A 24979-nucleotide genomic window follows, 5' to 3' on the forward strand; every position below is an offset into this window, starting at 1 on the left:
GGGACTGGACAGATGTTGTGCTCACTCTTTCTCAGCCTAGGAAACTGCCTTAGACTCCAAAATCCAGTTAAAACTTTCCCTGAGGAACTACGATGCTCCATATTATTTCCAGTATTTTACATCCATATGTATCTTTTATTTATATATCAAAGGTGAGGTCTTCCTATCACAGAACAGTGTCCAGCACATAGCAGGCCTAAAGTAATGGTACCTTGAATTCAGTAAAGAATCGACCAGCAAGTGACTAAATGAATGGTGGTCCACACTTTTCCTGGAACTTTCTGAAGTGTTTTGTTTTTGTTTTTGTTTTGTCTTTTTAGGTCTGCAACCGCAGAACATGGAAGTTCCCAGGCTTGGGGTCAAACTGGAGCTGAAGCCACCAGGCTACGCCACAGCCCCAGCAACTTGGGATCTGAGCCATGTCTAGGACCTACACCACAGCTCATGGCAATGCCGGATCCTTAACCCACTGATCGAGGCCAGGGATCAAACCCGCGTCCTCATGGATGCTAGCCAGGTTCATTAACCACTGAGCCACGATGGGAACTCCTGTTCCTAGAACTTTCAATTCAGTTGATATACTCATTCATCATACCCCAGGAGCAAGTAAAAGTGAGCTTTGAATAACAATGCTTATTCTATACCAGATCTATTGCTGGGTCCCTCAACGTTGCTCATCATCCTGCTTTATTTTTATTCTCTCTGGCTCTCCAAAAACAAAGGTCTCTACTTTTTTCTTCTTAGACCTGAGCTTTCTTTAGCCTTTCTTATCCCTCTGGTCTTGGAATGTCAAATATCCCTAAATGCCACCTTTCCCCAAATATCACCCACCCACACAGTCCTAACAATCCTTCGGCTTGCCTCCATAACCCTCCGCAAGCTGAACCAGCATCCTGACTCAGTCAAGGGAAGAAGGATGATTTGGACAAAGTAATGCAGGAATGACAAATATTTCATAGATTTTTCCAGTTGCAAGTACTGAACGTAACTGACTGTTATTGTTTGATCCTGTTACTCCTTTCCTTTACTTCTGTGTCTAGTATTATTTCTTCTTTCAAGCAAGGAACTTTATGTACCTTGATCTTGGTTTTCTCCCTGAATAGAGGTGTTTTCTTCCCCCCCGTTAAGTGAGATGTTAGCTTCCATGGCTGAATATAGCACCATGTGTCAAGAATCCTCCCAGAGAGTTCCCATTGTGGCTCAGCCGTAACAAACACGATGAGTATCCATGAGGATGCGGGTTCGATCCTAGGCCTTGCTCAGTGGGATAACAATCCGGCATTGCCATGAGCTGTGGTATAGATGCAGATGCAGCTTGGATCATGTATTGCTATGGCTGTGGTGAAGGCCAGCGGCTACAGCTCCGATTTGACCCCTAACCTAGGAACTTTCATATGCCACAGATGTGGACCTAAGAAGCAAAAAACAAAACCAAACAAAAAAAAACTCCCAGCGTAAATACGGAGTCATTTTACTTTTCTAATAATGGATGTGGGATTTTTCTCAACTGAATGTAAGTCTGTTAGAGAAGCACGTTTAAAAAGATGATATATTCTTGCAAGATACATTACTGTGCATTTGTAAACATTATCTCCACAATGATGCACATGCCAAATCATTTGCTATTATTACATTCAGTGTTATTTGCTCTGGATAATAGTGCCAAAAGACTAATGTCTTGTAAGTACAGAAAGATGTTTGGGGGCAGCACAGATGGAGATTGGAGAATCGCCAAAGGAATGGTGCCTTATTTGAGTTTTTATTTTTTTAATTAAAAGTGGAGATCGTGCAACAAGTGTTACCCAGGCCCTGACTAGAGGACCATGGGAGTCTGAATGTAATCAAGCTGAAAGGAAAAAGAACAAGAAATGTAATCATTCATTCCATCTTACTGATATACTGAAAATCAGAATTCAGAAGAGAAATCAAGAGAAAACATCTAAGTTTATGAAATTAACTTAAACATATTTCTTTGTGGGTTAAATATCCAATAAGATTAAAATGTCTCTGTTTCATCACTAGTAAAATTGCTAAAAGAAGAGAATGGCTTGTGTAGCATCTGCGAATTTTTCAAAATGAGTGGGATAATGTATGAAATCAAACAAGCTGAAGGCAGCCACTAAAACCCAGGATAATACTTGACTAGTTTATATTTATATTCATTCATATTGTGAATTCCATACATTGAATTTAACAAACATCTTAATTTTTGTCTATGATCAGCTGGGTGCTTTATAGCCATTATTTTATTAGATCCCCATAAAAACTCTGATAAAGAAACAGACTCCAAGACAGTATGTTATTTGCTCAAATACACAGCAAGTGAGCTGTAGAGTTAGAAATTTAACCAGTCACTTCCAGAATTTAAATCTTTGGCCTTTGCACATGCCTCAAGGACATATACTTGGTAGATAAGACATCTTCCAACACTAGTGTTTGGATAAACTAGTGCCCTTAGACACCCGAGAGAGCCAGTGCACTTCTTTACCAATCAGAGAAGGGGCAAGGAACCCTGAAAGATGAAAAAGCCTTTCCAGTGAAGAATTGAATGCCATTTCTAGCAGATGTTTCAGCATTAAACCCTAAGTGGAGAGAGTGTGAAGGGTGGATTTGAGGTGAAGCAAATAGTCTGGTGTTGCTGGAGTGGTGAGGGGATGAAGAGGAAAACCATGCTGAGTTGAGGTGGGAGCCTTAACACTGCCAGGGCTTCCTTTTCTGGATGCAGTCATCACCAAATCTGAGGGGCCTGTTTTAATTTCTGCACCAATAGCTTTGGCCCTTTCAGGGAGCTGTTACACTGCTGGAGCAGAGGAGGTGCCCGCATGGAGGGGCCTCCCAGTGTAATTTATTTACCTCCACTAAAGCCCTTGGCACTATCTCCCTTGACTATTTTCATGGTTGTTTGTCCCACCAAATTTGCTCTTTGACAGCACAGATTCAATCTTGCACCCGTATTTTCCTCCAGACCTACCCTTTCCGGCACAACTCCTTCAACGGGCCTGCCTTGACTTTCCAAGTTGTTGAGACTGCACAAAAGAAATCTGGGCCACAGGCAAATTTAGATCTTCATCCTTCGACCTCAACCACTCAGCAAATCTGATCCTGGATTCTCTCTCCTTGGCCACCAGCTTTGCACCTGACTTGCATTTACCTCACCTCCCTAATCAGCATGGTGCAAGGACCAATTTCTGGCCTTTCAGCTATGCTTTTCTCTCTCCTCCTTAACTCTTTTAAGTTCTAGAACAAGCTTCAGGATAGTAGCCCTTCTGCCTAATGCGTCCCAGGGCTTCTGCTCCCACAGAAGCTCCATTGGCTCACCTCCTCTCCCATCTGCCCTTCCCTTGGAGAAGGGACACAGAGAACACGTGGCATAAAGTCTGCAAAGTGATGCTGCAATTATTAGCCACTTATGTGCTTTGTATATATTATTTCCTTTTTATTTTTTATAGCTGCACGTGCAGCAAAAGGAATTTCCCAGGCTAAGGGTTGAATTGGAGCTGCAGCTGCCTGCCTATGCCACATCTATGACCTAAGCTGCAGCTTGCAGCAACACCTGATCCTTAATGCACTGAATGAGGCCAGGGATTGAACCCACATCCTCACAGAGACAACAGGAACTCCATTTATATTTAAACATTTCTAAAGCTTACAACTCTTCAAGTTTGTGAATGATTATTCCTAAGCTTCACGAGGTTATAAATCTATAAAGCTAACATTGTTAAGCCTTGCTTGTGCTTGAAATCAGTCATCACTGGTGAACTGTTTCAACACTTCTCTCCCATTATAATCTCTAACTTTAACCTTTTTAGTGTTTAATGTTACTGCTACAATAAATGTGAAAAATTGTTTTAATTTGAATGCTCATAAAATTGTGCCAAGAATGAAAAATACCCTGAATGTCTATGTTCAGGAGTATTAAAGTAGGATAAATACTACCAGGCAATTGAACTCTTATTATTCTCCAGAATACGCTAATATTTGAACTAGTCTATCAAGGCACTCTGGTGAATATTTAAATGAACAGTTGTAAAATTTTATATCGTGGCAGGACATCATTTCCATACCTCCTCGGCTCTTGATACTATTAATAGGTCTCAGGTAAGCCAGCAGATCTTTTTAATCCTTGTTTACATTTGTGAAATGGTGTGATGTGTATTTGAAGTGACTGGTAAAAAGCTAGGCACTCTGCAGTACTAATTTTGCCAATCTTCAAAATCTACAGATAGGGAGTTCCTGTCATGGCACAGCAGAAATGAATCCAATTAGGAACAATGAGCTTGCAGGTTTGATCCCTGGCCTTGCTCAGTGGGTTAAGGCTGTGACGTTGCTGTGAGCTGTGGGGTAGGTTGCAGGCGTGGCTCAGATCCCTCGTTGCTGTGACTGTGGTGTGGACAGCAGCTGTAGCTCTGATTTAACCCTTAGCCTGGGAACCTCCATATGCCACAAGTGCGGCCCTAAAAAAATAAAAGGAAAAAAAAAAATCTACAGATAGGCTCGACTTCTATTTTCAGTTCAGTCAACAAAAGGTTACTGGCAGTTTTTTACTTTATTATTACATAATATTACTACCATTACTTATTCTCAGCTTAGCCTAAAAGGGACTTCACATTTCCAACCCACGTCCCACCTCCCCCCATGCTTACCCTTCTCTCCAACCACTTCTCTCTCTCATTGTTCTCCCAAGTGCGTCATACTGTGTCCTGCCTCTGTGCCTTCATCTCTGCTGCACTTCCAGCTGTGAACACTCCCTGCCTGCCCTTGCTTTCGAGCCCACTCAAAATTCAACACATGCATCAGTCCCACCAGGAAGCTTCCTTACATCCTCCGGTGCCACGTGATGCTCCTAACTCTGGGCTCTCAGAAAAAACCAGACATCCCTCTTTGACGGCTTACACTGCTGAGTGACCTTAGGGCTCCCCTTTCAGAGTTTACGCGTTGTGAAGGAAAGCACCACGGAATCATACATCCACCATCCAGCACGGTGCCCCACATCTAACAGATACCACTAAATATTGGTTGAAGGCGAGAAAGGTGTTTTTCCTGAATGGAAATCAAGGCCCACAGCAGGTACATTTGCCCAACATCACAAAGCTGACGAGGGGTAGGGTCCCTGTGGAATTCATTCCACCTACATCCTGGGAAGAAGTCCAATCCACTATGTTTCACTCCTTGATCACTGGTTTGGAGTTCTGGGTATTTCAAAAAGAGTGACGCTATGTATACACCCTCTTATATGTAATCACTTGATAAAATTTGAAACAGCAGTACCTAAAAGTGGAAAGATTACTTTTACAAAAACTGAAAAGTTAGGTAAACACAGCAACTCCTAAATCACCGACAACAGAGCAATCTATTTTGATCTTTACAATTAAGTGAAGAACAGGAAAAAACTACTTTCAAAATATATCTAGTAGGAGTTCCTATTGTGGCTCGGCAGTGATGAACCCAACTAGTATCCTTGAAGATGCGGGTTCAATCTCTGGCTTTGCTCCCTGGGTCAGGGATCTAGCACTGCCATGAGCTACGGTGTAGGTCACAGACACAGCTCAGACCCCAGTTGCTGTGGCTGTGGTGTAAGCCAGCAGCTGCAGCTCCAATTCAACCCCTACCCTGAACACCTCCATATGCCATGGGTGCGGCCCTAACAAGCAAATATATAATATATATAAATTTATAATATATATTATTTAAACCAATAATATATATGTATAATATACATACATTTATATTATATATTATTTATGTATATATATTTATAATAATATATATTATTTACACCAAGGAGAAAGATGACTCTGTAATTCAAGCGAATACAGTCAAAATGAAAATAGAATTTTTTTTCATCTCATCCAAGCCAAAATGTTATTTATCAAAATAAAACTAATGACCTATTCATGGTTATTGAATTTCTCTGGCCATTTTGCTAAAGGCAAGCAAAGTATTTGTGGTATTCCCACCAAATCCCAACCAAAGCAGTGGTAGGAAAATCATCATCAGGTAGATAAATCTTTCTAAGCCCTTACTCATCAGGAATTTCAGTATCATTTATTATTTGAGAAGAAGCCAGCTTTCCAATTGCTCAGAGCAATCATGGCATATAGGAGACTGGATGAACTGTGAATCAGTAATTACTGACCAAAGATTTAGGCTGTATGCAGACAATCATTAAATGCTCCCAAATAGCACATTCAAAGTACGATGTATCCAGTTAGACAGAAGTTAAGTTTGCTGTCATGGTGGCTCCAAAGAACCTTTCCCCACAGCACTTGCCTACTGTACCATCCAACGTACCTTAACAGGACCACTCTAGGTGCCCAGGAGCAGCTGCTGTTTCCCTGTCTCTAGGACACTGTTCACTTCTGGAATGCACCCTTCCCATGCAATTTTTAAGTTTTACTGAGGTATAATTGATACACAAAAAAAGTCATGTATTTAATATGTATTATTTGCTGAGTTTGGACATCGGCATACACCCTTGAAACCATCACCACCATCAGGATAATAAACATATCCATTACATCCAAAAGTTCCTTTGTGTCTCTTTATTTTTAATGTCAGTGGTGGTGGTTTTGTCCTTGTGTGTGGGGAGGCGGTGGGAGGGTGAGAACACTTAACATATCTACCCTGGCAGCAAATGTTTAAGTGAACAAACTATATTGTTACTCTATAGTATATGCTATAGGCACTACGCTGCACAGTAGATCTTTAGAATTTATCTTTCATAATGAACTTTCTAACAAATTAATAATCTTTTTCCCCCAAATCCTTTTCAGTTACCTACAAAACTGTCCCAAATACCATTTTCTAGAAACAAAACAGAAAATCTTTCTTGGTTCCACCAAATTCTTTTTGCTCTTTGAAGAATTACAATTCAGATAAACAAATTCTGTCAAGAACTATCTCTTGGGAGTTCCCGTTGTGGCTCATTGGTTAATGAATCTGACTAGGAACTATGAGGTTTCGGGTTCGATCCCCGGCCTTGCTCAGTGGGTTAGGAATCCGGCGTTGCCGTGAGCTGTGGTATAGGTCAGCAGCTACAGCTCTGATTAGACCCCTAACCTGGGAACCTCCATGTGCTGCAGGAGCAGCCCCAGAAAAGACAAAAAGACAAAAAAAAAAAAAAAAAGGGTGAAAAAAAAAAAAAAGAACTATCTCTTGAACCAATGGCCCCTTCTGATTAGTTTTATATGTTCTTTTTTTTTTTTTTTTTTTTTTTTTTTTTGTCTTTTGTCTTTTGGCCATTCCTTGAGCCGCTCCCACGGCATATGGAGGTTCCCAGGCTAGGGGTCTAATCGGAGCTGAGCTGTCAGCCTATGCCAGAGCCACAGCAACACCAGATCTGAGCCGCGTCTGTGACCCACACCACAGCTCATGGCAACACCAGATCGTTAACCCACTGAGCAAGGCCAGAGATCGAACCCGCAACCTCATGGTTCCTAGTCAGATTCATTAACCACTGTGCCACGACAGGAACTCCATGATTAATTTTATATGTTCTTAATTGCCCCACAGTGACCTTTTGGAAGGAGAAGGTCTCATCATCTCTCTGTCTTTCTCTAGGTCCATAATCTCTCCGCCAATGCGTTGAATTCACTGTACCAACCATGCCACTGAAAACGGTACCGATGATCGATGTAATTTCCCCGTTCTGGCTAAAGCTGTGGAAGCTCACTCAGAACCCTTGGTAGGAAATGTCTTTGAGAGGGGACAAGGCTGAAAAGGAGAAACATGCTTCATGCTCCTCTGTAGCACCTTGGGCTGGATTACCACATCCTTGCTGACTCGTTCACACATGAAAGGGGAGCTTTTATCCCTGCAACTTAAAAACCCTCCACTTGGAAGAAAGAGCCTGTTCTCTCTGGAGGATAAAAGTGAAACTGCAACTGTGTGAAATGTGTCTCAGCCCGAGCAGGGCTCTGCAGGAGGCAGCTCTGGGACAGTGTGCCTTTAGCCACTGACATCATTTCTCATTATGGGCAAATACGGCAAAGGCACACTTTGCTGTAGATGAAGACGTGACTCAAACCAGGAGTGCCCAGCTTCAGTTCCCGAGACAATTCTTCTTTGCATGATGTTGGCACTACCCTACCCTAATCTCTGAGCTGCACCCCAGGGGCCCCACCCTATCTTTGCACATGGCTTGTAGAAGTCCCTTGTCTTCTATGGATCTGCAATCTCCTCCAATGTAATAAGACATCAACAGTATCAGCCACCCACCCACTGTCAAAAGTAGTGCCTGACACACAGCAGACATACAGAAAACATTTGTTGAATGAATGACAATGGAAATTGACTGAGGAATGATGGCTCCAGCTTTTCACAGCTCTTGAGCTCAGAGGGCAGGCATTCTGTAACTAAGGGCTATTAGCATTAGTTGGCTGTTGTTCAATCCCATATTGGGCAGGATATAAACTTCTAAATACAATCTGTACACTTAGAGGCTCAAAGGAGCTCCAGAGACTGCATTTGCATTCCATGGAAATGACTTCTAAAATAACAATAATGATAATGATATTAAAAACCCCTTTTATAGGTGGAGTTCTTTTCAGTTGCAAAGCACTTTCATATCCATTATCACATTTTAACCCCTCCCAACAACCCTGTGGAACAGATCTTATTACCTTCGGGTTGAAGAAATTGGACTCAAAAAAGGGGACTTGACTAAAGTTACACCAGAGATTAGAAACAAAACAGATGTTAAAATTAACCCTCCCCAGGCAGCACTTTTTCTACTACATGGCACCTACATTTGAATGGATTTCTTTTTTAAAGAAACAAGAATAATACAGCCAAAATAGCTTAGGTTTAGATTGGCACAGGTCTCAACTTTGTAAAAAGCATCCTACTTCTAAAATGGATTCTTGTTAACCTTGCTTCAGAACAGGTATCCTGTTGCCTTTAAATCACAGAGAGCTGGGTTACAAGTGATCTCAGATCTCATTGATCCCTTCACGCCGTCAGGTATTTACTCACCTCTTGCTTCACTGGCCAGTGCATGCACAGCCCTGGGGAGGGGCCAGGACACAGTGATGTGTTTGTCCTCAAGGATCCCAGCTGGGCAACAGCACGGGACATGAAACGAACAAGGTGGAACTGGATGAGCAACATCTGCAAGTCAAACAAGTCACGGCTAGGTTAGGAAGACTGCCAGCTTCCGGTGGGGGGTCCAGGGACAGCTTCACAGCATTAAAAACAGGGTGAATTCAACCATGAGGAGAAAAAAAATCAAGGAGAGAGGGCCTTGAAGAAGCAAAAGCAGAGTCCGCTTGCCCTGTGGGCAAGAGAGAAGTCAGGTTTTCTGAAGTACAATTGGCCACCATCCCCACAGGCTCCACAGTGAACCAACTGCCAATCGAAAGTATTAAAAAATTCCAGAACGTTCCAGAAAGCAAAACTTGACTTTGCCACACTGGCAACTATTTACACAGCATTGACATGGTATCGGGTGTTAGAAATAACCTAGAGAGGATTTAAAGTAGAGGTGAGGATGCTCCTAGGTTACAAGCAAATGCTGCAAATTTTATATAAAGGACTTGAGTGTAAGCAGATTCCAGAATTTCAGGGGGTCCTGGAACCAACTCCCTGCATATGCCAAGAGACATCTGGATACAGGGTATAGTGGTACAGAAGGTCGGAGCCAGACAGCAGAGGGCCTTGAATGCCAGGTTCATTTACAGATAAGGAAACCAAGGCCCAGAGAGGTGGGACTCTCCTCTCTCATACATTTCTGAAATGGCATCGGCCAATATCTTCTCAGCTAGCAAGGAAAACCAATGTCCTGACTAACAAAAACTGAAACACTTCCTGGCTATTGTCTCCCTAAACACCACACTGTCAAAAGACCGAAAATACTATGCCACACAGGCTCACCCACGAGGTTTTAGAAAATTTTTGGACGGGAGGCAGTTACAAGGGTGCTTCTTCTGGCTACCTGCAGTTGACCATGGCACCTCATCCCACACTGAGCCTCCTCACCTCCTTCTGCTTCTCCCAGCCTGCATGGATTAAGCACTTCGTTGGCACTGTCGCACTCGCTGCTTCGCATCTCCCGTGATTACCCAAGCTCCTGCTCCAAGCCTGGGGCCAACAATTACTGCAGGCCAAAACATGGTATAAGTAATCTGTTTGCCTACAACCGGCTAAAAGAAATGCTCTTCTCTTGTGAACACACAAGCATGCATGCCTTTTCATGATGCTGTTGAGCAAGGCAATTTGAAATCAGTGAAGGAGTGAGGTGGAGTGGAAAGAACAGAGGCTAGGCATCTAGGGCGTCGGAAGACCTGGTCTAGCCCTGTCTTTATTAGACACTGGTTTGCTCTGTGATCTTGATCAAGTAACTTCTCTTCTTTCTGAACTTGTTTAGAGAGAATAATATCTAGTTGCCCAGCACATGCTAATAGGTTTTTTGTATTCAATGGCTTAACAGATGTGAAAGTTGCCTATAAGCTATAAATTGCTAAACAAACTGGGCCCTTGTTATAATTACCATTATTCATCTTATTATTTATAGGTTCAGTGTTAACCATAAAAGGGACCTCAAAGATCACCTATTCTGAGAGTTCCCGTTGTGGCGCAGTGGTTAACAAATCCGACTAGGAACCATGAGGTTGCAGGTTCGATCCCTGGCCTTGCTCAGTGGGTTAATGATCTGGTGTTGCCATGAGCTGTGGTGTAGGTCACAGACACGACTCAGATCCCGCGTTGCTGTGGCTCTGGCATAGGCTGGCGGCCACAGCTCCAATCAGACCCCTAGCCTGGGAACCTCCCATATGCAGCAGGAGCGGCCCAAGAAATTAAAAAAAAAAAAAAAAAAAAAAAAAAAATCACCCGTTCTAAGTCTTTTGTTTTCTAAAGGAGGAAACAAGTCTAGAGAAAGGTGAAGTGACATGTTTAAGGTCACGGAAATTAACATCAAGGATGAAACTAAAGTCATGACTCCAAACCCAGAGGTCATAGTACTAGAACCAAAGGCTGTAGTATCAAGTAACCTTCCAAACAAGGCTCGTGTGGGATCTAGTCTTTTTTAAATGATATTTCTATATTTCTGCTTTTTTTTTTTTTTTTAGGGCCACACCTATGGCATATGGAAGTTCCCAGGCTAGGGGTCAAATCAGAGCTACAGCCATAGCCACAGCCATGCAGGATCTGAGCCACACCTACAACTTACAACACAGCTCACGGCAATGCTTGGATCCTTAACTCACTGGGCAAGGCCAAGGACCGAACCTACATCCTTGTGGATGCTAGTCAGATTCGTTACTGCTGAGCCACAAAGGGAAATCCCTTAAATGATATTTTATGTACTGATCCAGAACATGGTAAGGAAAGCTATTCACACCATCTACACTTAAATGAAAGAAAGGAGGCCCAAAGATCAAATGATTTGGCCAAGTGGCAACAAGAGGAGATGAGTAAGAAGGAAACAGCAGAAAGTCAGCCTCTCCCTGGAGATGAACCTGCCAAATCAGACAGTATCACCAAATTCCTCAAACAGCTACATTCTACTGCTGTTTCCAATCACCATGGCTCTCCTCCTCAGAAGCCTACACAGTATATATTCATATACATTGACCTAAAAATTATCATTTGAAGAATTCCATGACCCCCACTTGCAGTAACTGGAGTCAGGCAGATGCAAGAGTGCCAATTCTGCACAACTCTGTCACCTTCTCACCCAGACTTGTTCTGATGACTCTGGCAAAAGCTCATTTCCTGGGAACTCCGTGCAAACAGTCTTCTTGGCTTAACCTTGCCTCCCTCCCCGCTATGACATCACATGTAATTTTGGTCCTTGGAACAGAAGAGTCACTTCAGTACAAACTTTAATTTCCCTATTGAAAACCTTTGGGGCCAGATGTTTTTCAAGAATTCATACTCATTTTGATTTCAGAGAGACAGTTTGGGACCTTTCTTAATATACTGCAAATACCCCAGCAGGATCGGGGGTAGCATCTCCTAATCAAATGCTTTACCATCTCTTCAACCAAACATCTGAATGTTCTCATTAAGTGGGAAAAGACTCTAAAACAGCCTTGCATTTTGACAGGTCAGGTTTTGCCACCACCTGAGTTTGCTGCACATTTACAGAAAAAACAACTAGATTTTAAACCTTTCTTGATTTTGGAACTGCAGATAAGGGATATGTATAAATTTTTCAGCCTGTACACTATTCATTCCAGCCAACTAACATTGACATTTCTGTTTGTCTCTCTAAGAGCATCACCAGTATTAGTGGTTTTATGCAGGGTGATCTTTCCTGTGGACGTTTTCTCCCTTCCTAGGAAACATCACAGAAAATAAAATAGATGTTAAGGTGCCATTCCTGATAGATAGACACTTTTGCCTCCTCTTTCATGAACAGTATCTTTGGTGTTGGCAGTGAGAGCAAGTACCTACCTTCATCTACATTATTAGTGTGACCATGTGACAGAAAGACGGAGGCTGAGGACTAGTGTAAAGATGATTCTGCTATAGACTGATTATGTCCCTCCAAAATTCCTATGTTGAAGCCCTAACCCCAATGTAACTGTATGGAGATACAGTCTCTAAGGAGGTCATTAGGTGAGCTGTGCTTATAAGCGGTGGCGTCCTAGACAATGGGATTCACGTCCTTTTCTTTTTTGGTTTTTTTTTTTTTTTTTTTTTTGTCTTTTTGCCTTTTTCTGGGGCTGCTCCTGTGGCATATGGAGGTTCCCAGGCTAGGGGTCTAATCGGAGCCATAGCCACTGGCCTACACCAGAGCCACAGCAACTTGGGATCCCAGCCCGTGTCTGCAACCTACACCACAGCTCACAGCAATGCCAGATCCTTAACCCACTGAGCAAGGGTAGGGATTGAACCTACAACCTCACGGTTCCTAGTCGGATTTGTTAACCACTGTGCCACGACGGGAACTCCTTCAAGTCCTTGTTAGAACAGACACCAGAACTCTCTCACTTGTGCTCTTTTTCTCTTCACCCTGCCCTCCATCTCTTAACAATGTCGGGACACAGCAAGAAGGTGGCTATCTGCCTGCAAGCCAGAAAGAAAGTTCTTACCAGGAACCAGATTCACTGGCATTTTGATTTTGGACTTCCCAGCCTCTATGACTCTAAGGAATAAATATCTATTGCTCAAGCCACCCAGACTGTGGAATTTTGTTATGGCAATCGGGACTAATATAAGCACTGTTAACAGTTCTGCTTGTCATACTGAGTATCTTCTTCTTATGCCTTACACACGGTCATGAGTTTTATTCATAGTAATTTTGTTTGGGGCCTACAGTACAAGGACTTACTATTTGTAGAGCGTATTCTTGAACACTGAGCTTATTTGGGAAGATCTAAATTCTAGACTTGGCTCTGCCACCAACTACATGTGTGACTCTGGACAGAGTCACTTCCTTTCTCAGAGGCTCAGAGGGTTATGCACTGGATAATCTTGGAGTTTCCTGCCTGCAATGACATTCTAAGATCCTGAAAATTTAACCACACCCAGTCTCCACTTCCCAGCAATGCTTTTTGGCAAAGTCCGGAAACAACTCACGAATCATTATGCCATCCCTCTCCTCACGCCAACCCCAAGACCATTTTGATGGTTCTCACACTTACCTCTAGGGTGTTAGTAAGATCGATGGAGCTGTTTGTGTTTCTCAAATAGAAAAACTTCTCATGAGTGTCCTTGCGAGCTTGATTGTGGTTAGAGCTGCTCTACGAATTGCTGATGACCTGCACTTCTGAGAGATGCTGAGGTAAATGTAAATTACAGCAGGGTCAGTTTGGGGATAGAAGCAATTCTTCCCAAGAAGCCCAGCTGGCAAAGGCCCATCAGGTGAGGAGGCAACGATCAGAGAAATACCCTCTACATCTATGAACTTCTTTCCCAGCAGAGGCCAGGTCAAGGAAGGAGACCCAAAGACATGGAAGTGACTTCTTCCACCAAAAGAGTTTTGTTCTGCTTTGCTTTTCCCCTTGCTTCTGGCCAGAGATGCCTAATGCTGTGATTGCCCCTATGAGGCAGGCAGATAAAGGATCACTTCCTATGCCCACCCATCACTTCTTCATTTTTTCCCTAAGTAAGGTCTTCCATTCTGACGTTCAGTTCTTCCCCCTTCTCCACCAAAGCCTTTACCCTCAGGTCTTACTGCACTGTCATCTCTCTTCTCCTTGTCCCAACACAGTAAAGGGCCAATAACCCCATAAGAGGAAACGCTTAATTTTACCCCCGAATTGGTGCTCAAGCTGCAGTACGGATGATGTACTGTAATTGGCGTGACCTGCACCATCTTCGAGTTATATTACTTTGTCCTACAAGCATTTACAAAAGTGTTTTTGCCACATTCTGGCTGTGAATCAGAATCACTTGAAAATATTGTTTAAAAGCACAGATTCCCAGGCCAAACTGCAGATATCCCGAACCAGAACTTGTAAGAGGGTGCCCTAAAATCTGCATTTTAAGACGCTTCCCAGTACTTCCTAGGCAACTGGCCTAATATTAGTCCTTTGGGAAAAATTAATATTGGTTTCTTAATACAGAAGCAAAGAGCTCGTGTCTTTATCTTAATGTTAGCATTAATTCTAAATCTTTGCTGCACATAACAAAAATGTAATTCTAGCTAGTTTCACCAGAAAAGGGAGATTTATTGCAAGGACAATGGAGTGGATCATGAAACATCAAAAACGAACACAGTCAGGTAGAGAACCAAGTCAGAACTCTCTGTCTCACATCTTGAGTGCCTTCTGAATATCTACTTGGTTTTACCACCTCACCTCAGATGGACTTCCTCCTCTCCTCAGTGGCAGAATCTGACTGCCATCATTTCCAAAGTGCTGTGTGTTTTAGTCCATACACACAGATAACTTTCTCTTTGAGAAGTCCAAATTCTCAGGGAGACCATTTGAACTGGCCCAGGAGGCATCAGGTTCCGTTCTCCCTAAAGTGAACACACACAACACATAATATGCATTCATTGTTGGGAACTGTGACAGAGTCTATTAACAAATTTCTCTATCTCTCACTCTTGCATCAGGTGGTTTCTTTGGTTGGAGTAAAATTGACACGGATGCTCTCTTAGGGACTCTATGGTGAGAGATTGATGGGTAGCAACAATTCTCAGAAAACGGCAACATTCCTATAAAGGACAGTTGGAGGAAAAAGTGCTGGGTAAGCAAAATAACGGGCTCACGTGCCAATATATCTCTTAGTGCTCATCATGGTGCTTTGCTCTTAATAAATGCCTCATAAATATTCATTTATTAGAGCACTGGGCCAGAAGTAATAATAAAATCTGATTTCAAGTGCCAGTACTGACACTGACTAGCTATGTAAACAACAACTCTAAATCAGCTTCTTCAGCTCAAGAGTGAAAACAGCTGTATGGTTATTTGGTGGGCAGAAAAATTGAAAATTATACACACATACTTTTACAAGTATTGTATACCACAAACAACTCTAAAAAGTACGATCAATGATCTTGAGTATGCTTAGATTGAAACCTTCCCATTAATTATTAAAGACTCACGTTTTGTTTTGTTTTGTTTGCTTTTTAGGGCTGCACCCACAGCATATGGAGATTCTCAGGCTAGGGAGCCAATCAAAGCTAAAGCTCTGGCCTACACCACAGCCATAGCAACACAGGATCTGAGCCCCGTCTGTGACCAACCCCACAGCTCACGGCAATACCGGATCCTTAACTCACTGAGCGAGGCCAGGGATTGAACCTGCAACCTCATGGTTCCTAGTCAGATTCGTTTCTGCTGTGCCACAAGGGGAACTCCAGACTCATGTTCTTGACTGAAGAAGTTTACTTACTGATGGGAATGCAAACAGAAACAAAGTCTACTTTGGGAGTTCCCGTTGTGATGAAGTGGTTAACAAATCTGACTAGGAACCATGAGGTTGTGGGTTCAATCCCTGGCCTTGCTCAGTGGGTTAAGGATCCAGCATTGCCGTGAGCTGTGGTGTAGGTTGCAGATCAGCTCCGATCTGGCGTTGCTGTGGCTCTGGCATAGGCTGGCGTCTACAGCTCTGATTCAACCCCTAGCCTAGGAACCTCCATATGCCGCAAGAGCGACCCAAGAAATGGCAAAAAAGACAAAAAAAAAAAAAAAAAAAAAAAAAGTCCACTTTGGTGGAAGTTTTCCCTTTTATCAAAGCTATTTACAGTTTCAATATCATACTCTGATAGAGTCTACTTCCAGAGCAGCACTGGACACCAACTCCATGCCCAGCAGCATCCTGAGCTTTTCACACACATTGTTTCATTTCATATGGACAATCCTTTGATTTAGGTACAAGCTGTATCTCCCTTTTACACAGAAGGAAGCGGAGTCTTAGAAAGATGTGGGTAACTTGCCCAAGGAACACACAGATAATAATAAGTGGTAGATTCAAACTAAAGTCTCACAATAAAATGAGTGTGCTTAAATGTGTCCTTAAAATGTTATGGAAATTTCTACATCATCCAGAAACACATTATTGTTAAGGGTCTCCCTATAACTCACTTTAAAACATGACTAATTCAATAGTATCATTAGAGCCAAGGCTTTTAAAATAAAACACATTTCATCCTCAAGGCTGAAGCTGTAAATGTTCTCTACTGAATTATTCCCTGAACCTGATTCTGATGTATTTTTAATTGAAAAACATTGTGCTAAGACTAAATGCAAAGAAAGTAAATGGCAAAATCTGTTTGTAAGCCAGATATAAAATGCAGGATGACTCCTAAAAAGCCTATCAAGATTCAACTTGTAAACCACCAAAAATAAATCAATTAAATTTTGATCTTAATTTATGTCACTATTAGCTATTTTGTCCTCTGGCCTAGCTCTTCTCTCTCTCAGTCTTTTCTCTTTCATAAGTAGAATTTCAATCCAGATTTTCAAACAAAATCTGTGTCCTCTGACAGTCTATAAACATTATATAATGATTGTATGAATCATAAAATCATTGAATCATAGAATATTAGAACCAGGGTGAACTTAGTGATTATCTGGTATAAACCACTCAGTTTATAAAAAAACAAACTGAGACCAAGAGAAAAAGGTTATATGGCAAGTTTGTATTCATCTATCCACAGATAATTCCACAGAGAACACTGATCAAGAAGTTAAAAAAGTCACATTGCTAATTACTGTAAAGCAATTCCCCATTCTTACCTCAGTTTATCCACCTGGAAAAGATGACAAGAATGCATTAGATGATCTCTAAGAGAACTTCTACCTCTAAGGTATTTTTCCTCAGTTTTTCTCACCCATAAAGCAATATGTAACTATATTTCACATATACTCATATATCTGTATTTCTTCTTACACTTGGGTATTCATATCCACCACTCCTTGTTAATTCAGTATTCAAAATTATGAACGTACTGATAGAGAATTATTGATAAACCAGTTTTCATACTTTTCAGCTTCAAATTCAAGAGACTGTTCTGAAGAGACCATGGATATCACATAATTTTCTGAGAACATAGAATTTCAGTCTCGTTCCATCAGACACTGTTGATAATCCCAATACAAGGCAATAAAAGGAAGTTGTGTCAATTTTTATTTGGCATAAGTGATCAGATCCCAATGGGCTAAAGCAAAATGAGAATATATTGGAAAAATACATAAGTATCTTAACAAAATAGTTGAACAGCAAAGCCGCAAGTGGCTTCAGGAATAACTATAAGCAAGGATGTGAGATTCTTCAGGATGTCCTCCACCTCTCTTCACTGCTTGTCTTGAAAATGGCTTCGTTCTTCTCTTGCAATAGATCAACTTTCCCCACACTTCGGAAGACCATTTGCCAACACCAATCATGTTCCATATGCTGATCTTTTAGCCCACAGAGACCCTGAGCCTACTCTTAGCCTGAAGGTCAAACATGTCAAAGGTAAGTGACTCAGATCTGCCTCAGCATTTCCACCCCTGAGCCAAACAACTGGGGTCAGTGATTAGGATCACAGGCATTAGGATTAGGAGTCCTTTAAGCAAATTGATGAGAAAAATGGAGGTTACAGAAAGGAGTCTTTAGACGACCATCCCTAGGTTTCTGCTCCAAAAATAAAGTTCTGGCTTCCAAAAGTACAAGGCTGATAATTCAAATAAAGGGAAAATAATTTTCTGATGTGTTTGGAGTAACACATCAGAAAGATAACAGGGAGCTCGAGATTATACTGCCATGGCGGGGGGGGGAGAGGAAATAAATGGCCTGGTTTGAAGTTCAACTCTAAAAACATTCTTACTCATATTTTAAACTGCCAATAGGCTATGGAGATTGCAATTAATTCAACCTTCTCTAAACAAAACACTGTTGAAGTTCCCATTGTGCCACAGTGGAAATGAATCCGACTAGTATCCATAAGGATTCAGGTTCGATCCCTGACCTCGCTCAGTGGGTCAGGGATCTGGTGTTGCCATGAGCTATATAGTGCAGGTCGCAGGTGGCTCAGATCCCACACTGCTTGACAAAAACAAAACAAAACAAAACAAACTAGGAGACCAACACTATTTCCTTTGGGCCTAGACTCAAATCAATATTGTTCTCCTAGGCACTGAGTGATGAAGACGGAAGTTCCTGAGACTATGAAGAGGGAGATTCATGGGAATACTTAACAATTGTTTTGAATTATCATAAACCAAACATGAAATTTGTTTTACTTTCCTGGAAATGCAATAAATCCACTAAAGATATTATGGGTATGAGTTTTTTCCTCCCAATTTTTTAGGGTAGTTGTTGGTTCACAGCAAAATTGAGAAAAAGGTACACAGATATCCACACATTCCCTGCCTTCCCCCAATTATCAACTTTCCCCACCATAGTGATATATTTGCTACTGTTATTGAACCTTAGTGTTCACTCTTGGTATTGTATGTATCCATCATTATAGTATCCACACTGCCATTAAAAGCCTCTGTGCTCTGCTCATTCATTCCTCTCTCCTGTTAACCCCTGCCAACCACTATCTCCAAAGTTTTTATTGTCTCCATAATTTTGTCTTTCTTAAATGTCTTATAGTTGGAATTATACAGCACATATCCTTTTCAGATTGTCTTCTTTCACTTAGCAACATGCATTTAAGTTTCCTCCATGTCTGTTTATGGCTTGGTAGCTCATTTCTTTTTAGCACTGAATGATATTCCATCATCTGGATGTACCACAGTTCATTAATCTATTCACCAGCTCAAAGACAGCTTGGTGGCTTCCAAATTTTGGCAATTATACATAAAACTACTGTAAATATCCATATCCAGGTTGTGTGTGTATATAAGTATCAAAGGGTGTGATTGCTCAATCACATGGTAAGAGTATATTTAGCTTACAAGAAACCATCTAACCCTCTTCCAAAACAGGTACACCATTTTGCACTCGCACAAGCAATGAATGAGAATTTCCGTTGATCCCTATCTTTGACAGTATTTTTCAGTGTTACGGATTTTGGTCATTCTAATAATTATGTAGTGGTAGCTCACTGTTGTTTTAATTTGCATTAGACAAAACAAAAACAACAACAACAACAAAAACACAACAGTGGCACAGAATAGAGACTCCAGAAATAAACCCACAAAAATATAGTCAACTGATCTCTGACACAGGAGTAAAGGCAATACTGTGGAGCAAAGATAGTCTTTCAACAATGGTGTTGAAACAACTGGGCTTTCACATGCAAAAAATGAGTCTAGACATTATATCCTTCAGGAACAGTAACTCAAAATGGGACCACTGACCTAAATGTTAAATGCAAAACTGAAACAATCCCAAAAGACAACATAGGAGAAAATCCAAATGGCCTTGAGTTTTTTAGTATGGCACAAAGGCATTATCTGTGAAAGAAAGAGTCGGTAGGCTAAATTTATTAAAATGAAAAATTACTACTCTGTGCAAGACACTGTCAAAAGAATGAAGAGACAAGCCACAAACTGGGAGAACATATTTGCAAATGACATATCTGATAAAGGATTGTTATTCAAAATATACAAAGAATTTTAAAACTTAACAATAAGAAAACAAACTGATTAAAAAATGGGCCAAAGATCTCATCATACAGCATCAAAGAAGATATACAAATGATAAACACACATATGAAAAAATGTTCCACATTAAATGTAATCAAACTTTTTATTAAAAAGAAAGTATTAGCTTGTTTCATTTTCAACAATTGGTTGAGATGATTATTAGACATCTTAGCAACACCTGTAACGAATTAATATTCCCTATTATGTTTTAATCTGCTAGAGACATTTTATTGTAAAATGACTATTTATTGGGACTAGCACCTCAGGTGTGACTTTATTCTAAGAATATAGTTTTGGTACTGGTTTAGTTAATTAAGGAAAATTGGTGAGGTCATAGCAGGTTATCATAGTTTTTGAGCATGCACAACCTCCTATGGTAAACAGTTCACAATTTTAAATAAATAGTTTTCTACAAATATTTTTAATCCATTTAATTATAATAAATACAAAATGTATAAGCCAACTACTGTTGGAACTATTAAAACTTAACAATGTAAGACAGGTTCTCTGTCCCTTTTAGTAAACTAATTGAGAAATAGACTCTTTTTTTAATGACTAGATTCAGTTAAGTATAGATTTACTTTAATTTTGTGATAAATGATGATATGTCAACATTTACCAACCTTTCCCTTTGTCTATTTAAACAAAGCTAGTAATTACTCCACCTCCCCTTCTCAGAAGCACTTGTGTCAACAGCTTATCAAGACCTCAGGTTTCCTGATTTAAAAAAGAAACCTTATAGACTCAGCAATTTCCTTTTAATCCAGGCTAACTCAAATTATATTTTAAGATTTATGATTTTTTTTTTTTTTTTTTTGCTTTTAGCACCATACCTGCGCCACATGGAAGTTTCCAGGCTACGGGTCAAATCGGAGCTACAGCTGCCAGCCTATGCCACAGCCACAGCAATGCAGGATCTGAGCCTCATCTGCAACCTACACCACAGCTCACAGCAGTGCTGGATCCTTAACCCACTGAGCGAGGCCAAGGATTGAACCCACATCCTCATGGATCCTAGTCAGGTTTGTTAACCACTGAGCCACAAAGGGAACACCCGAGTTATGATCATTTATTTCCACAGAACTTTATAATTTCATCAGAACTACAAAATGACAGAAATTTTTGAGAACATACTACTCATATCCCTTAATTTTATAGGTAAGAAAAATGGAACAAGTAAGCCAAAAATCAGAGCAACTTAGCACCAGAGTTAAGACTTGGGAATTTAGGACTCTCCTGATTCCCAGACCAGTGCATCTGACCTGCCCAGACTTCTTTAAAGTCATGTTTCATTAGCAAAATAGAGCTGATAGGGATAAGCAACCATCGTTTTCATCAGAATATACTAGGTTCATTTGGTTGCTAGATTTTTAAGAGATATAAGCTCTGTCCTCAAAGAGAATGTAATCCTAAAGAAGAGTTCAGGTAGATATATATGAAAGATAAAACAAAAAAATGCAATTTATCCCTACTGATTTATATTAACACATGGAAACACTAGTACACCTATCTAAAACAAATACAGTCCTCAAAAATATACTTACATAAGCACCCCTGCCTATTTCTAACCCTTCTTAAAACTTGAAAATTCTTTTAATAAATACCATACAGAAAAAAGGACAGATACACGGGACAGAGTTTAGAAGGGGAAAGACACAAGCAACCACTAGTTCTGAGAACCTAGAAAAGACAGAGCTAGATCACAGGTATTAGAAAATATTATGATGTCCTACAATAGGGGACACTGTGGAAGAAAAGACATGACAGCGTACCTTTAGCACATCTCATATGTTATTTGACCCATATTTATAAAAAATCATTTAAAAATGCTTTCCTAGAGCTCCTGTCGTGGCACAGGGGAAATGAATCCGACTTGGAACCATGAGGTTGCGGGTTCGATCCCTGGCCTTGCTCAGTGGGGTAAGGATACGGCATTGCTATGAGCTGGGGTGTAGGTCTCAGACGCCAGATCCAGGATAGCTGTGGCTGTGGCGGAGGCTAGCAGCTACAGCTTTGATTAGATCCCTAGTGCGGCCCTAGAAAATAAACAACAAAAAAATTCATAAAAGATCATACCAGCCCATTAGGAGAAGAAGACACTCAGAAAGATTCCCATCACATGCAATCTGGGTAATAAGCAATACCTAAAACACTAAAATTGTAGCAACTTTCTGATCTTTGGCATAAGCCAGGTCTAAAGAGTTAAATCATAAGACCTAAAGACAGTTCTCAAGGAAACCAAAGAAAGGTCAAGATAAGCATCCTAACTAGTCTCAGAGACTTAGATCGTGTTTTCTTCCGTGTGTGTGTGTGTGTGTGTGTGTGTGTGGTTGTGCACACCTTGGTAACTCATACTGATAACATTTATATGGCACATTAAAGAAAACTGAGTTATTTTGGAGATTCTCTAGAAGATTTGGTTAAAGTGGTTAGATTTTCTTTTTAGCGTATAATAAAATCCTATTAAAGAAAATATTAAATTTGATAAAATTTATAAATATTTTCAAAAATTTGAAGAGAAAAGTGAAATTTTGTCAATGACAAAATTTGTCAATAATATTTTTAATTCATGTTTTATACATGAAGTGGCTAATTCCTGACAACTTGATGATGAGCTCTTCAAATTCTTGATTATCATTGTTGATAAGAAACCATTTGCAAAAGTAGATGATAAAAAATTTATAGCCATTGTGTTTTTATCTTACAACCATCTAAATATTTAAAGCTATTGAAATTACATTTAAAGAATCTAACAACTTTTCCTCAACTTTCATCAAGAGACACAGTGGTGAATTTTCACGTGACTTGTAAGTGCAATAAATTTTGTTCACATCAAGTGTTGAAAAATAATGCTGGAGTTCCCATCATGGCACAGCAGAAATGAATCTGACTAGGAACCATGAGGTTGTGGGTTCGATCCCTGGCCTCTCTCAGTGGGTTAAGGATCTGGCATTGCTGTAAGCTTTGGTGCAGGTTACAGATGCAGCTTGGATCTGGCGTGGCTGTGGCTGTGGCGTAGGCTGGCAGCTGTAGCTCCAATTGGACCCCTAGCCTGGGAACCTCTGTATGCCACAGGTGCAGTCCTAAAAAGCAAATAAATAAAAAATAAAATTAATAATAATAATAATTATAATGCTAATGCTTTAATTTACATTGCATTGTTAGTACAGTTTCCCTGGAGGTCATTTGAACTCCACTGATAGGATACATCTGCTACAAAGTGACCAGATAGCTCAGGTTTGAAAAGTGTACCACCAGCAGCCCACAGTCAGCCCCCCACCAGCATTTACCGGCTTCACCTTGGGCTACATCAGTAATGTTTTTTAGTCAACTGGAACAGGAACTCCTGCATCATTGCATATCTTTTCCAGAATGGTCAGCCACACTCTATAGATGGCAGCTGAGATAGAAATCTGGATAAAAAGCATTTCCTGCACACTTGGGGTTGCTTGTCAGAGCAGAGAATGCCAATTTTCATTCCTCAAGTTTATGGGTGCCATGGGGCTTACCCTCAAATTCTTCTCCAATCACGTACCCTTTTAGGAGCCTCACGTGAGGCCCTTTATGTCTTGGGAAACTGGCTTAAGAGCCTTAGTGGCTACCTGCATTAAACCCCTCCCAGTATGCTGGTTGGAAAGCTCTGCTTTTGAGGACAATTTGCATGTCTCCATAACTTTCTTTCACAGGTTTCGACGTTCTCAAATTTTTTTAGGCAAGAGCTAAAGAACAAGAAATTTAGGACTAGCAACTTTCACAAATGTCTTCGTTTTCATATAATCGATTGATGACTTCATCCATCTGTTTATTTGATAGCTCCTGACCAAGTGCTTATTCTGTCCAGGCACTACCATTAGTCTAAACATTGTTTCAGATGGAACTAAGGAGAGGTTCTGGGCACCTTTGCTTAAGCACAAGGAGTCTGGAATCTCAATTCTAGACTAAAGCAATGTACTACCCCATCCCACAGCACAAATATCAAACTAATTAGTGATGACTCACAATCACTTTTCACAGCATGTGTGTTATCTCTCCACTAGTTGATCTGTAAGACCTATATTTGTCTGGATATGTCTTATATAGAAATACTAAGCGAAAGTAAGCACCCAAGTGTCAAGACATCTTAAAAACTTGGATCTTTTAATATGTAAGCCCTAGAATTCTGTCATGTCTAGACCTCACAAAGAGATGCCGCAAGGGGAATAATGAACAAAGGTTGTATGATGAGTTGATATATTTTATCTTTCCTGGTAAAGTCCCTCCTCCCCACCCCCCTGCCCTGGCCTTGCAACGCTGTGGCCAAGGGAGGGTTCACGGAGCCTATTTCCCCTGTGGCTTTCAGGCTTCAACCAAATAATAAAGCCTCCCAATTTTCCACAAACCAAGCTGGTCTTCATTCTCTTAAGAACCCCAAAGATCCATAAAATATTGATGAACGGGGTTCCTGGATCTTATCTTCAGTGTATATTAATAGAGATGATATGCTTTTGAGGGCTGCTGCACAGACGGCAAAGTTGACTGTTTTGTCATGCCCATTTCCTCACATAGACATTATGTTACAGCTCAATGGAACAGCTCACCACTGCCCAGATGTGCAGTATATACTTTACCCTCTCCCTGTTCTGTCTCTTACTACTCATTCTCTAAGACCTGGGATCAATGTCGGCCACATGGGAGGCCCTCCTCACCACCACCCCTAAAGTCACTGTTCTTGAATTCCTACAGCACTTTGTGCATTTCTTCAAGCCACTTAACACACTGGACTCATTGGTGTATGTGTCTTAATACGACACTGAGCAGAGAATTCCTTAGTATGCCCTCCCAGGTCAAGGTGCAAATGTACACATTACCTTCTCTACTTAACTGCCATAGACACAGCTTGGATTTCTAGCCAAGCTACAGTTCTGCCTCCAGAGCACACTCATATATATTTTCTTGCTCCTGACACTTTTCTACCCTTATCATCTGGTTTTCCTCTCAAGCTGGGGCTTCCCCACAGGCCC

At 40.9% G+C, this 24979-nt stretch overlaps 1 long non-coding RNA gene across 3 annotated transcripts in view; it reads right to left on the minus strand.

Annotated features, from left to right (window-relative positions):
• Nucleotides 1–1737: 1737 nt before the first annotated feature.
• LOC146397674 (uncharacterized) overlaps nt 1738–24979 on the minus strand; it is a 33204-nt gene continuing 9962 nt past the window's right edge. Inside the window, exons 2-6 of one of the 3 annotated variants that reach the window (XR_014824538.1) lie at nt 14748–14911; nt 13590–13724; nt 9976–10093; nt 8974–9108; nt 2135–5268 (exon numbers count right to left, since the gene is read on the minus strand). This is a non-coding gene — a long non-coding RNA (uncharacterized LOC146397674). Of the gene's footprint in view, nt 5269–8973; nt 9109–9975; nt 10094–13589; nt 13725–14747; nt 14912–24979 lie in introns of those variants that run through there. The other 2 variants (XR_014824540.1, XR_014824539.1) reach the window with 2 other exon arrangements.

The sequence above is a fragment of the Sus scrofa genome, chromosome 13 (assembly GCF_054392235.1).
Source record: "Sus scrofa isolate SSC_HxYL_T2T_F1_AM1 chromosome 13, Sscrofa_HxYL_maternal_Yorkshire_Landrace_v2.0, whole genome shotgun sequence".
NCBI classification, from domain to species: domain Eukaryota; kingdom Metazoa; phylum Chordata; class Mammalia; order Artiodactyla; family Suidae; genus Sus; species Sus scrofa.